A 13,762-nucleotide genomic window follows, 5' to 3' on the forward strand; every position below is an offset into this window, starting at 1 on the left:
AAAAAAAAAAAAAAAAAAAAAAGGAAAGAAAGAAAATTCTTATAAACGAGTCCCAAATTACTTTGAAATAAAAACAGTTTCATACATATATACCATTTAAGATGGTTTTTTCTGAAAAAGAAAACTCTAATAAACAGAGGTAATTATCTGAGTCTTTGTTATACATAACAAGGATGGAGACCTCAAAAACTACTAAACCTGAAAAGAAAAGTATGCTTTAGCTCTTATCTTCCTTACCTAGTTTGAAGTACTCTTCATAAAGTATTCTTTTTACATGTATGTAATGCTAAAGATCTCAGATTTTCTACAAATTCAAATCAATCAACAGTTTATCTCTGAAGTTTAGTTCTTCCTACATATTTTAACCAGAATCAATAGCTCTGTAAATCACAAACAATAGTCTACATCACAAAAGAATTCATTCATATTAATCTTTAATGATTACAAATACAAGTTTCTAAATAAAAGACATTGTTAAGCATCACTAACATTTGTCATATAAATTAATAAAACATTTGCTTTTAAATACAGTAAATAATAGCTAACATTTACTGAATTCTAAATTATAAGTAGCATAGTTAATTCTCACAACAACCCTAAGAAGTGCTTATGTTCTTAAAAAGTAGAAAAAAAAAAAAAAAAGAAGTGCTATTATCATCTACATTTTACAAATAAAATGAGGAATGTAGATCAAGTAACTTATCCAAGTTCCATAGCTAATAACTGGCAGAACTAGCTTTTGAACCCCAGCAGTCTACAATTAACTGGTATTTCCTGAAGGCTCCATCCAGTAACCTAAAAGCCTCCATCCAATAACTCTAGAAGGCTCAGAAATTAATATGAAGATATCTTTTGTCAGGTTTCCCATCTGCAAACAGAATGCCATGGTGCTCCACTTCCAACTTTTCTTCTTCCTCACAAAAAAGATGATTTCTAAGCCCTACTTAGCTTTCTACATACATTTTATTATTCCTGTGCATTCTAAATAATAAGGTCTCTATGATACAAAGGGTTTTCTTAAAACCATGTTCTTGCTTCTAAATGTAATATTTTATGTGCCTAATCACATTGAGATCCATTAAGTATGGTTTAATACTGAAATATAAATTTGTGGTTTTAAAACATTTCCAATTCTCTTACAAAAAATTATACCTTCTTAAAATATGACTGCAATCTCAATTTTGTATTGTATTTTCACAGTAATAACTATATATACATATAAGATACAAAGCGAAGTTACGATTTATGGATACAATGCAAAATAACTAAATGAAGGCAGTAAACATGTCCACTTCAAATACTTAACATTCTTTGTGGTGAGAATATTAGAAATGTACTCTCTTAGCAATTTTGAGTTGTACCATACTCTACCTTTTCTTTATCCATTCATCATCTTAGTTTGATTCTGTAACTTGGCTATTATGAATATTTCTGCAGAGAACATGGGAGTGCAGACATCTCTTAAACAAACTAATTTAAAATGTTTTGGGTTTTATATCCAGAAATATCCAGAAATGGAATCGCTGGATCATAAGATAATTCTATTTTTAGTATTTTGAGGAAGCTTCACACAGTTTTCCACGTGTGTACTAATTTACATTTCCACCAACAGAGTACAAAGGTTTCCTTTTCTTTACATCGTCATCAATATATATATATATATATTTTTGCTAACGGTCATTCTGAGAGGTGTGAAATTATATCTCATTGTAGATTTAATTTGTATTTCCTGGATGACTAGCAATGTTGAGAATTTTTTCATATATCACTAGGACTTTTGTATGTCTTTTATTGAGAAATGTATATTCAGGTCCCTTTCCCATTTTTAATGTTTTTTTTTTTTTTTTTTTCTTTTTTTTTTTTTTTTTTTTTTTTTTTTTTTTCTTTTTTTTTTTTGGATATTAACCCTTTATTTAATGGATGATTTGAAAACCTTTTCTCTCAATCTGTAGGCTGTCTCTGCACATTGTTTCCTTTGCTGTACAGAAGCTTTTTTGTTTGCTATAATCCCCTTTATCTATTTTTGTTTTTGTTACCTGCACTTTTGGGTTCAAATCCAAAAAATCAATGCCTAGATCAATTTTGCATAGTTTACCCTCTAAGTTTTCTTCTAATAGTTTAACAGTTTCTGGTCTTATCATTTAAGTCTTTAATCCATTTTGAGCTGATTTTTGTATATGTGCTGACATAAGGGTCCAATTTAATTCTTCTGCATGTGGATATCCAGCTTTCCTCAACATCATTTGCTGAAGAGACTATCATTTGCCATTGTTTATTGTTGACAACTTCGTCATAAATCAATTGACCATACATGCATGGGCTTATTTCTAAGCTCTCTATTCCATTCCATTGGTGGATGTGTCCATTTTTATTTCATTTTAATATTTGTTTTGCCAGTACTACAGTATTTTTACTTACTATAGATTTGTAGTACAATTTGAATTCAGGTACTGTGATGCCTCCAGCTTTGATTTTTTTGCTCATGATGGCTTTGGCTATGCAGGTTTTTGTTGTGGTCCCATATAAATGTTAGGATTTCTGAATCTATTTCTATGAAAAATGATGTTGGAATTTTGATATGGGTTGCATTCAATCTGTCGATCATTTTGGGTAATGTGAGCATTTTAAGAATATTAGTTTTTTTAATGCAAATATGGGATATCTTTCCATTTATTTGTGTCTTCTTCAATTTCTTTCACCAATGTTTTAGTTTTCAGTGTACCAGTGTAGTTAATTTATATATGTATGTATGTATACATGTATGTACATATATATTTATGAGACAGGGTCTTGCTTTGTCACCTAAGCTGGAGTGGAGTGGCAGGATTGTAGCTCACTGTAGCCTCTTTACTGCTGGGTACAAGCAAACCTCCCATCACAGGATCCTTGGGATGTTGCTTTGTTAGCCAGAAACCTCTGTGGCCAGTGGCACCTTTGCCTGAGTTTTGCTCAGGCCTGCTGGGCTCATTCTGCCCACTCGCCCATGCACATTAAGTTCGGCTCAGGATACTGGCCCAGATCCCATACTTGTGACGGGTGAGTCTGGCATGGAGTGGCGAGGGGTGTGTAAGCCAGCGTGGGGTCCAGCCACTGTGCAGAGCCAGGTGTGCTGGCTGCAGTGGGGGTGGACAGCCCCAAGCTCTGGCACAGGCACCAGCTCCATGCGAGGCTATGGCCAGACCAGGCATACAGCAAGCAGTTTCCACCAGACACCTGGGAATGCAGTGGCACCTGGAAGCTTGGAGATGCCAGGAACCACAGAGCCCCAAAGAGTGTGTCACAGCCCTGGCTCAAGGAACCCCCAGGTCTGGGATCCCAGGAGGGCCACAGCTCTTCTCTCCTTCTTGTTGCCTGCATTGTGGTGACTAGGGGACATGTTTTTGCTCTGTTTGTGTTACTGCTCTTTCAGTCATGCCATTTGGTAGGTCCCAAGTTCTCATTCCCTGTCCAGCAAGAATGAGGTACATGGACAACTGGAGGGTAAGCAAGGCAGAGAGGAGCTTCACTGAGCAACAGAACGGCTCCTTAAGTAGCTCTTTTCTGCAGACAGGTCGTCCCTACGAGTGTCCAGCTCTCAGTGGAAAGAAGACCCATGATGGGTGGCTACTTTCTGCAGTCTGGTGATTTGAAGAGTCCAAGAGACCTGAAATGGGTAGCTCTTTCCCACAGCTGGTAGTCCCAACAGTCTGTATGAGTCTGGCTGAGTCCAGAGTTTTTATGAGCTTCGGAAGAGAGAAAGTACATGCTGATTGCTCCATCAGCAGCCATGGCGGGTCTGGAAAAAGCACCATAAGTTCTCACTCTGGGTGGCAGACGCCACCTGGTCTGACAGCCCAGCCCCCATGCTTCAGGCTGTCCCTAGTTTGAAGGTGGGGCTTCAGCAGGGACCTGTCCTTTTCCACCCAGGAGCCTGTCTTCCTCCTGCTTCCATCAATCATGTAATCCAGGGAACCCAGGCTGTTCCTGTGGAGGGATGTTTACAGGCCTGCACCAGCCACCCTCTGCACTCCCCAAACCCAGGCCTCCCTCCCAAAGTTTCAGAGGGGGCTGAGGTGACAAGGGGAGCTGGCAAGTCTGCACAGCTCTGAGCATGTGCACACTTGACTGGGTCACAACAGTGCCCTGGCTCGACTTCAACCTTGCTCTGAAATCAGAGCAGGCACTGGGAGCAAGGAGAGGCCAGGCAGCAGGAGCAGGTATTTTGGAGCCTGCAGGGGCAGGGTGGGCTTCCCAGGCCCCTGAAAGTGCAGGGATGCAAGGGTCTGCAGCCACTGCTGGGCAGCTGCAGGTGCACTCAGGAGGGAAGGGCTCCCTACTGTTAATGGTTCCTGTGAACTCCACAGGGCACACAGCTTTGGCTGCACCTCCCCGGCCTGCAGCTGAATTCTTTGCAGGAGCAGTCCCTGACAGGCCACCACAGCCAACACTCACACCTCAGCCTCCTGAGTAGCTGTGACTACAGAAACATGCCACTGCACCTGGCTAACTTTTAAAATTCTTTGTAGACATGGTGTCTTGCTATGTTGCCCACGCTGCTCATGAACTCCTGGTGTCAAGCAATCCTCCAGCCTTAGCCTCCCAAAGTGCTCAGATGATAGGTGTGAGTCATAGTGCTCAGCCAAATATTTTAAAAAAGTTTTTTGTAGCTATTGTGGGATTATTTTCTTGACTCTTGGAGAGTTCACTTAGTGTATAGAAATGCTACTGATATTTGTATGTTGATTTTTGGAATCCTGCAACTTTACTGTACTTATTTATTTACTCTAATAGTTTTTTTGGTAGAATCTGTAGGGTTTTTTATACATAAGATCATGTCATCACCAAATAGTGATAGTTTTACTTCTTTTATTATCTGGATGCTTTTTATTTGTTTCTCTTGCCTAATTGTTCTGGCTAGGACTTCCAGTACTATGTTGAGTAAGAGCAGTAACAGTGGGCATGTTTGTCTTTTTCTGGTTCTTAGAGGGAAAGCTTCCAGCTTTTCCCATTCAGCATGATGTTAGCTGAATGTCATATATAGTCTTTATTGTTTTGAGGTCCATTTCTTCTATACCTAATTTGATGACAAATCAGGTTTGTTTTTTTTTTTTTTTTATCATGAAAGGATGTTGAATTTTGTCAAGTATTTTTTCTTTGTCCATATGAGATGATCATCTCTCCTTCAGTCTGTTAATGTGATGTATCACATTTGTTGATTTGTGTATGTTGAACTATCCTTGTATCCCAGGGATAAATAACTGTGGATCATGGTGGATAATATTTTTAATGTGTTGTTTAATTTGGTTTGCTAGTATTTATTTATTTTAAATGTTTGACAGAATTTAGCCATAAGCCATCAGGTCCTGGGCTTTTCTTTGATGACAGACTTTTGATTACTAATTCAGTCTCCTTACTTGTTATTGGTATGTTTAGATTTTCTGTTTCTTCATATTCAGTCTTCATAGGCTGCGTATGTCTAGGCATTTATCCACTTCTTGTAGGTTATCTAATTTGTTGCGATAGAATTGTTCATAGTAGTTTCTCATGATCCATTCTGTTTCTGTGGTATCAGTGTCTTCTCTTCCATTTCATTACAATAAAATTTCATTCTAGTTTTAAAATATGGCAATTTATATAGATAGAAAACATGCTTTCTCCTTCCCTGAGCTATTGGGTTATATTAAAGCATAAACTTTTATAGGTGATTGCTTTCATAGTATTAGTATTATGCAACTGTCATAGCCTTCAAGACCCCAGTCATTCTGATCTGATAGGTGACTTTAAAAACAGTTGTAATTCACAAAGATAATACATGGCTGGATGGAAACTGATCATAGCAAGAAGTTACAAAATAAAATAAAATTGCCGGGCGCGGTGGCTCACGCCTGTAATCCCAGCACTTTGGGAGGCTGAGGCGGGTGGCTCACGAGGTCAAGAGATCGAGACCATCCTGGTCAACACGGTGAAACCCCGTCTCTACTAAAACTACAAAAAATCAGCTGGGCCTCGTGGCGCGTGCCTGTAATCCCAGCTACTCAGGAGGCTGAGGCAGGAGAATTGCCTGAACCCAGGAGGCGGAGGTTGCGGTGAGCCGAGATCGCGCCATTGCACTCCAGCCTGGGTAACAAGAGCGAAACTCCGTCTCAAAAAATAAATAAATAAATAAATAAATAAAAATAAAATAAAATAAAATTGCAAAGAATCTTTTATTTCAACAGAAATCAAACATTCAAAAAATTACAAATTTGGTTTTTAAAAGATTCCAAATTTCTTCAGTATAACAATGCAATCCACAAAAGATTTGTTTTCTCAACTGTTTTTAACTCCGAGAATAATTTTAGCCTGAGAATATTTCAGCCATTACTTAGTACTAATTCAGACTATTAGTAGGTTTATTCCAGATTACTCTCTTAGTGGACCTCAAATTACTTTTTAAATGATTTTAATGCAACTATTATCCTTTTGTCACAAAGAGCAGAAGAATCCCTTATTGGGTATGGCTAGGTCACTTTCAGAAACAAAGAACCAAAGGTAATTCTAAATTCTGTCCACCAAATTAAGCTTTGTGTTTACCCCTCCTGCAACGTGCCCAGACAATATGGCTTCAGTAGGAAGCTATTTTTAAAGTACAAAATCTGGTACAGATTTGGGCTTGCTGGAAAAAAAAAAAAAGTACAAAGAAACTAAAGATCTCTGTGAAAGTTCATAATAACCAGGCTATTCAAAGTATTAACAGTAAATGAAATATTTGTATTAGAGAATAACAAAGAGCAATCCTTTTATTCCTCACAAGCATTTTCTAAAAATATCTATCAGGTCTGCATAGGGTATCTCTTCAGTTGAAAATAAATAAGCAATTTTGTTCCGAGGTACCACCTTTATTATATCCATTACTTGGAGAAGAATAGTGAGTGAATTTTGTGTGACTTGTATGCAAACACCTTGAGAGCTTTTTCTGAGAGAAAGAAGTACAATGTTTTATCAAATATAGTTCCAATAACTTGTATGTTAACATTCTGGCAATCATATCTTCAACTTTAACCTTATCAATGTATTGGGCTTGTTGACATTAATGATCTAATAAGGCTGGGATTCAGTGAATGAGCTGGCAGCTCATTCATTTCTCTAATTCTATATAGTTTCTCCCTGACTTCAAAAATAAGGTTCTTGAAAATCTCTCTGGATCAAGAACTCAAGGTTGAGAAAATTAATAAATTGTAGAGAAAAACGGAATTAGGTGATTAAGATCAGGTGAACATGAAAGTCTATGTCAATAGGCCTACAGTCACTAAAACAAAATTTTTAGAAGGATAGCAAACTAAAGATATAATCAATGACAATTCATGTATCTTCATTTTAGGGATAATTTCCATTTATTTTTCCATTCTTGCTAGTACCTTTTAGGAACTTCCTCTGGGCAGTGTAATAGAAATGCTTATGATACTCTTTTACTTTAGAAATATATATATATATATACGATCTTACTGTCTGCTTCCATCCAAATAATGGCACCTTTAGAAATTTATGACTAGTATGTTTATGCTACCTTCTCTTCATATCTTCTCACATTTTGTTTCTTGCCGCAATGAATCCTTACTCAGTGGTCTCTCTGACATTTCTTTTTTATTTTAATTTTTTTTAATTTGAGACAGGGTCTTGCTCTGGTATCTAGGCTGGAATGTATTAGCACAATCATGGCTCACCACAGCCTTGACCTCTTGGGTTCAAATGATCCTTCCACCTAAGCCTCCCAAGTAGCTTAGACTCCAGGTCTGTGCCACCATGCCCAGCTATTACACATTTCTAGTAGTATATCCCTCCTCACTGGTACCAATAGAGAGTACAGTTCGAAATCCCAAGTTTACTTACCTACTTTATCAATTTCATGACATTCTTAAAAAAATCACTACCACTGACATCATCTTGGTTAACTTTTCTCAAATATCACATTCCTTTTTCTCATTATGACCACCAACAGGAATTGCCTACATTTCCAGAATGCCAGAAATTATTTTTCAATGCTAGAAAGTTCTATAGAGGAGAAAAAAAAAGAGAAGAGAAGAAATACAACAGTGACAACTACTGCTGACTTCACTGTTCAGGTTTATCCTAAAAATATTGATGGAATTACTGGGTAAGAGACAGGGCTGTTGAAGGAAATTAGAACTAGAGGGTATATTTAAATTCCTTCTGAATCATGGTAGCCTTGAGGGTCTCTTTCAACTCCATGGTTGGATGAAGTAGCCATTACTAGAACTTAGAAGAGCAAACAAGAAAAAAATACTTTCACAAATTAAACACCAAAGTTGTACTACACTGTTTTGGATGCAGCCAAAAGAAATCTATAAGCACTTAACAGGATATCATGATTTTTAAAAAAGTCTAAAGCAATACAGTAAAATATACGCATTAGTTTTACCAGTCATCAGTCTATTACCTAACATATTTAACTAACCCCAAAGTGAAAACAATCACAATATAATAAATTGGTGGTGGGCTACCATTACATACAAAATAAAGCAAGCAAACAAATCACCAGAAAACAAAAACCAAAAACCAACAACAACAACAACAACAACAACAACAACAACAAAACTGCAAAGATTTGGGATTTGGCTCAACAAAAAAATGATGTTCCTGTTGATGATAAAATAGAAAATGGGTCCCTGACCCTGAAGTAAGGAGGGGACGGAGGGACTTGCTGTTGTTTTTGTCAACAAAAATTAGGAGATCCTAAAGGACATTCACATATTTTCTAGTATTTTCATGGTGCTAGGATAACATTTTTGGGCACTGGATACATAAGAAACTACTGTTCCAAGAAAAACATTATTATAAAGATAAATTTCATTAAGCTATCATAAATCTACTTCAAGGCCTTAAAAAAAAAAATCTAGACTGTAAACCACAATCCTTTATTTACATGGCCATAGCAAAGAAAATAAGAGGTCTAACAGTGACTCCACTGTGTTCAATATAACAAATCACTAGGGTGTTGTAGGAGATAAAGCAGAAAATAGTGAATCAGAACTTAGAGTCTTCTTAGAAGACCTTCTCTCTATAAAAACAAAAGGAAATCATATAAGTTTTAACAATAAGATATGGTAGACTCATGAATTAGTATTTGATAAGACTAATTTGAGGGGAACTCATTAGAGAGAAGATATATTTGAATTAATTTATAGAAAAAAGTTTTTAATAAATACCATTTTAATGTGTGGGCATACAGACTAAAAATTCCTCTCTTGTCGATATGTTTTAAAGGAGCAACTTCAAAATGCAGCTGTAAATGATTAAAATAACATATAAACTGCTTACATATAAAGATCAAATCTGTTATAAGACTTTATATAAGCAATCTCTGTCAAGTATTTATGACATTGACAATATCTTTTTACATAATGCATACTTCAGCCTATGTGACTTTAAAAATTATTTAAAAATAGAAACAAAACCCTCAAATAAAGAATCCTCATTAATAAATCCTCAAGGGAAAACACTTTAGCCAGCATAGTTGACAAAAGAAAAAAAGAAAGATGCAGTAAGTAGTTCTATCTTAGGAACATATTAAGAATTTACAAAGAAACAAAACACTACAAAATGAAAATTTCTGATATAACCAAAACAAATTCCAATAGGCACAAATAATTCCAACAATTTCCAGTAGACACACACACACACACACACACACACACACACACACAGCAGGGAGAGGTGTTAGAACTCTGTGCAAGGAGGTGGAGAAGTACCGTCATGTGAAAATACTTAAAGAATTAAATGAGAGGCAGGGAAAATGCAAATACACAGAAGAACAGGAGTATCGTATCATCCTCAGTGATGTTTAAAAAGAGGTAGGTTAATGTGGCTAGAGCATCAAAACAGCCAGCATTTGGGAGTTTCTGCAGATTTTTGGTGCAGGCACTCATAACAGTAAAAGAAACAATTTTATGCAAGGAATTCTGTAAACCAGCAGTAATGCCTGATTTTTATCATGTCTAGAAACAGTTATCTTTTACCAGAAGAGAATAATATTTCAAATCCTACCCAAAGCAGCACAATATTATGCCAATCTGACAAATACCGAAGAGTTTAGATAGGGAAAATAACACACTGACACAAAAATAAAATCCTTTTAAACAAAAAAAGACGTCTGGATTACACAAATTGTGTACAGGAGAAAATAAAGATAGGGCCGTTATTGACTTGGTGATAGATAATTAGGAAATAAAAAAATAAAATCTGAATATGAGCAAGTGCAACCGTAAAGAGCTTCTGAGTCATTCTTGTTTATTAGATTTTTTTTTACATTTAGAGAATTATCCTGTCAAGTTTTTTGAGATATACAAAAAATAAATGGAATATTATTTTAGATCTCATAGGTGAAAATTCAAAAGCCATAAAATAAAATGTGAAGTATATTATTTCCAGAAACTTGATGAATTTTCTGTTTATAATGAACTGAAATGACTATGCAGAAAAAATAACTATTCAAATGTTTAAACCAAAACATTATCAGCCATTTTGCTCCATATGAGTGATGTAAGTCTTAATACTGCCTCTCACTCATAGCCTCAAATTCTACTTAAAACTAATCAAACATTAAATGCTCCCTGTGTTGCTGGCATTTCTAATGCTACGATTTTCTTGTGATTTTATAGCACTGAGAATAGAGCTGTAGATACTGTTGTAGATATAGACATATTTATAATAAAATATGCCCTATATAAAAATATGTTACATCGAATCTTAAATTGGCACAGAAGACTGCAAATCAATACATGTAAATTAATCTTAGCATGGTGGGTTCATTTTCAGGAAAAGTTAAATAATAAAGTTTATAAAAGCATCTACTCTTTGGCTAGTTGCAACAGAGAACAACTCACCATTAGTAACTGAAACAAAAATTATATATTCACTTCATAGACAGGGTAAATTATAAAAAGATTAACTCAAAGTAGTCAAGTATATTTTTGGCAATATACACTTCTATATTGGGTTGAATCGATGAAACTCTTCTTTTTATTGGTAAAAAGGTAAAATATTGGTAATTTCCTATGGTTCAGGCTAAAAGCCTTAGCATTAACTATTTAATTCATTTCATTCCATGCAATATTATAATCTAAATGAAAAAAATATATTCACTGTCTAACATCTATAATTCAAATAATTTTTCTATCCTACAACAAAGAAAACGAACAAATACAATCAGTGATTTGTGTTGCTTCCAAACTATGAAATGAAGAGATTGGGTCTTTTAGCAAATTTGAGCACATAATATGTAGATTGTTAGGTAAAAATGACTGCTGTTTTATTCTTCTTTGATGATAAAGAATATGTAAAAGAGGAAAGTTATAAATGAGAACAAATTCACAATGGAAATCAAGAAAACAACAAAGTCTTTTATGATATTTATAATAGATTAAGAAATATTTGGACAAAGTACATTAACATGTGAGCTTCTTCCTCTAAATTACGGCAAGTTCATAATTTTTTTAAAAAAGGGCTGAAAATAATAAAGGCAAGAAGGCCCTCATCAAATGTTGGCTGCTCAGTCTTGGACTTCCTAGCTTTCAGAACTGCATGAAATAAATTTTTTTTCTTATCAATTACCCAGTCTTAGGTTTTCTAGTTATAGTAACAGGAAACAAACTGAAACAACTAGTGGTTAATCAATCAATGTAAGTGAAACAGGACCATATATTTATGTACTTATAGTTTAGTAAGAATTACAAGGAAGAAATTCTCAATTGTATCTGGTCCTAAAAATGCTTGTAGAAAAAAACATGAAAACGAAATTTAATATGGTCTTTAAAAATTTTTTGTACTTAATTATAACACTAGTTATATCAAAGTTTTGATATGGCTAATATTTGGTCAGAAACAACAATGTGGCTATACTAGTTGTTAAAATACTAAATAATATAATACTTAAATACTGGTTGGAAATGGCCACTGCTCCAAGCTCTCCAAATGTCCCTTTCTCTGTGGAGCCAACTCCCACCAAGACACCTCCATATTCCCTAATGTTAACACCTGGTACAGCAGGGATCCCCTAGTATTCTGGCATCCACTATGATGCCAGAATGGTTGGTGCCTGTAGCATAACAGTTGTTACATGTATCAAACCTCTCCCCTGTTAATAACACAGGAGATAGTAGCAGAAGCTTTGAGCTTGGAGATAAAGAGGCTACATTACAACAGTGCTACTATCTGAGTAAATCCCTGGACCCTTCTAAAATTTCAACTTCCTCCTTTTAAATGAAGTACGTACTAGCTACCTAGTAGGACTGTTTGTGGATTACATGCAATGACATAAAGTGCTGATTAGCACACAGTAGGCATACCATTTACCTTCCCTTTGCCTTACTAAAAACATAGTAAATACTACCTGAAAAAAATTAGTAAAAAATGTAGTATTTTACAAACTACTTGTGTGTCAAACACTCATTTTTGAAGTCAGTAGCCTGGTCATTATAATGCATTTTCCCAATACAAATCATTATACAAAAGTGGCTATACATCTCAACCACTTCTTATCTCAGTTTTCATATAAACTCAACTTTATAAATTCTAATTTTACCCATAATATACTGTTTTCTACATGGAAAAAATCAAATATTTATTGAGCATTCATGCATACCAAGGACCATTCTAAATATTGCACATTTAAGTTATTTAATTTTCGGCTGGGTATGGTGGCTCATGCCTGTAATCCCAGCACTTTGGGAGGCCAAGGTAGGTGGATCACCTAAGGTCAGGAGTTCAAGACCAGTCTGACCAACATGGCGAAATCCCTTCTCTACTAAAAATACAAAATTAGCCGGGAGTGGTGGCGCATCCCTGTAATACTAGCTATTCAGCTGAGGCAGGAGAATCACTTGAAACAGGGAGGCAGAGGTTACAGTGAGCTGAGAACGTGCCATTGCACTCCAGCTGGGGCAACAAGAGTGAAACCCTGTTTCCAAAAAAAAAAAAAAGTTATTTAATTCTCAAAGCAACTTTATGGGATAGTATGCTCCAATCTTCCCCAAAGTAACAGATGGAAATCAAAGCTAAGAGAAGTAAAATGCTTTGGGTCATTTGGCAAGAAAGTGGCAGAGCCAGGATTGAACCCAGGCATGGCCCTAAGGTCCTTGATTAGGCTCCAAGACCTATGATCCTATTCACTAAACTATAATGTCTTTGGAATTATTTGAATTATAAAAGAACATTTTAAAAGATCAAAACATTTAGAAAAATACATGGCAGTTTCTCAACTTGTGATGTAAACAAAACTGGTCAAACTATGCAAAAGAACAAGAAAAGTATACTGAATTATCTTAACTAGCTGGTGGTTTGAGGAAAAGCAGGCTGAGGCAGATAAGATTGGTGGAGATATAAAGTGGATTGTCTACTGTCAAAGGCTTTGAATACTAGTGTTGGTTATTCATCACAGCTAATGTTGCTAAGAGTTTACTTTTCCTTTTCTTATTCACATATCTATCATTGAGTTTTATAAAATGTTACTTAAAGGGTAGTAAATGCACTAGGAAGCCTGGGGTGCAGGACATGGACTTGATCTCTCCCTCTTTTTGTAGAGGAAGTGCCTTTTAAAAGACAGATTGCGGGCCGGGCGCGGTGGCTCACGCCTGTAATCCCAGCACTTTGGGAGGCCGAGGCGGGTGGATCACAAGGTCAAGAAATCGAGACCATCCTGGTCAACATGGTGAAATCCCGTCTCTACTAAAAATACAAAAAATCAGCTGGGCATGGTGGCGCATGCCTGTAATCCCAGCTACTCAGG

At 35.9% G+C, this 13,762-nt stretch overlaps 1 protein-coding gene across 5 annotated transcripts in view; it reads right to left on the minus strand.

Moving 5' to 3' along the window:
* The window catches only part of MBD5 (methyl-CpG binding domain protein 5), a 486,298-nt gene that overhangs the window by 329,520 nt on the left and 143,016 nt on the right, over positions 1-13,762 (minus strand). The window contains exons 1-2 of one of the 5 annotated variants that reach the window (XM_017523151.2): positions 7,849-12,740; positions 238-380 (exon numbers count right to left, since the gene is read on the minus strand). The exons of the other annotated variants lie outside the window; for them this stretch is intronic. The gene's annotated coding sequence lies outside the window, so the exon portion shown is untranslated. Of the gene's footprint in view, positions 1-237; positions 381-7,848; positions 12,741-13,762 lie in introns of those variants that run through there. 5 annotated transcript variants of the gene reach the window in all.

Source organism: Cebus imitator, unplaced genomic scaffold (assembly GCF_001604975.1).
Source record: "Cebus imitator isolate Cc_AM_T3 unplaced genomic scaffold, Cebus_imitator-1.0 Scaffold27, whole genome shotgun sequence".
Classification (NCBI taxonomy): domain Eukaryota; kingdom Metazoa; phylum Chordata; class Mammalia; order Primates; family Cebidae; genus Cebus; species Cebus imitator.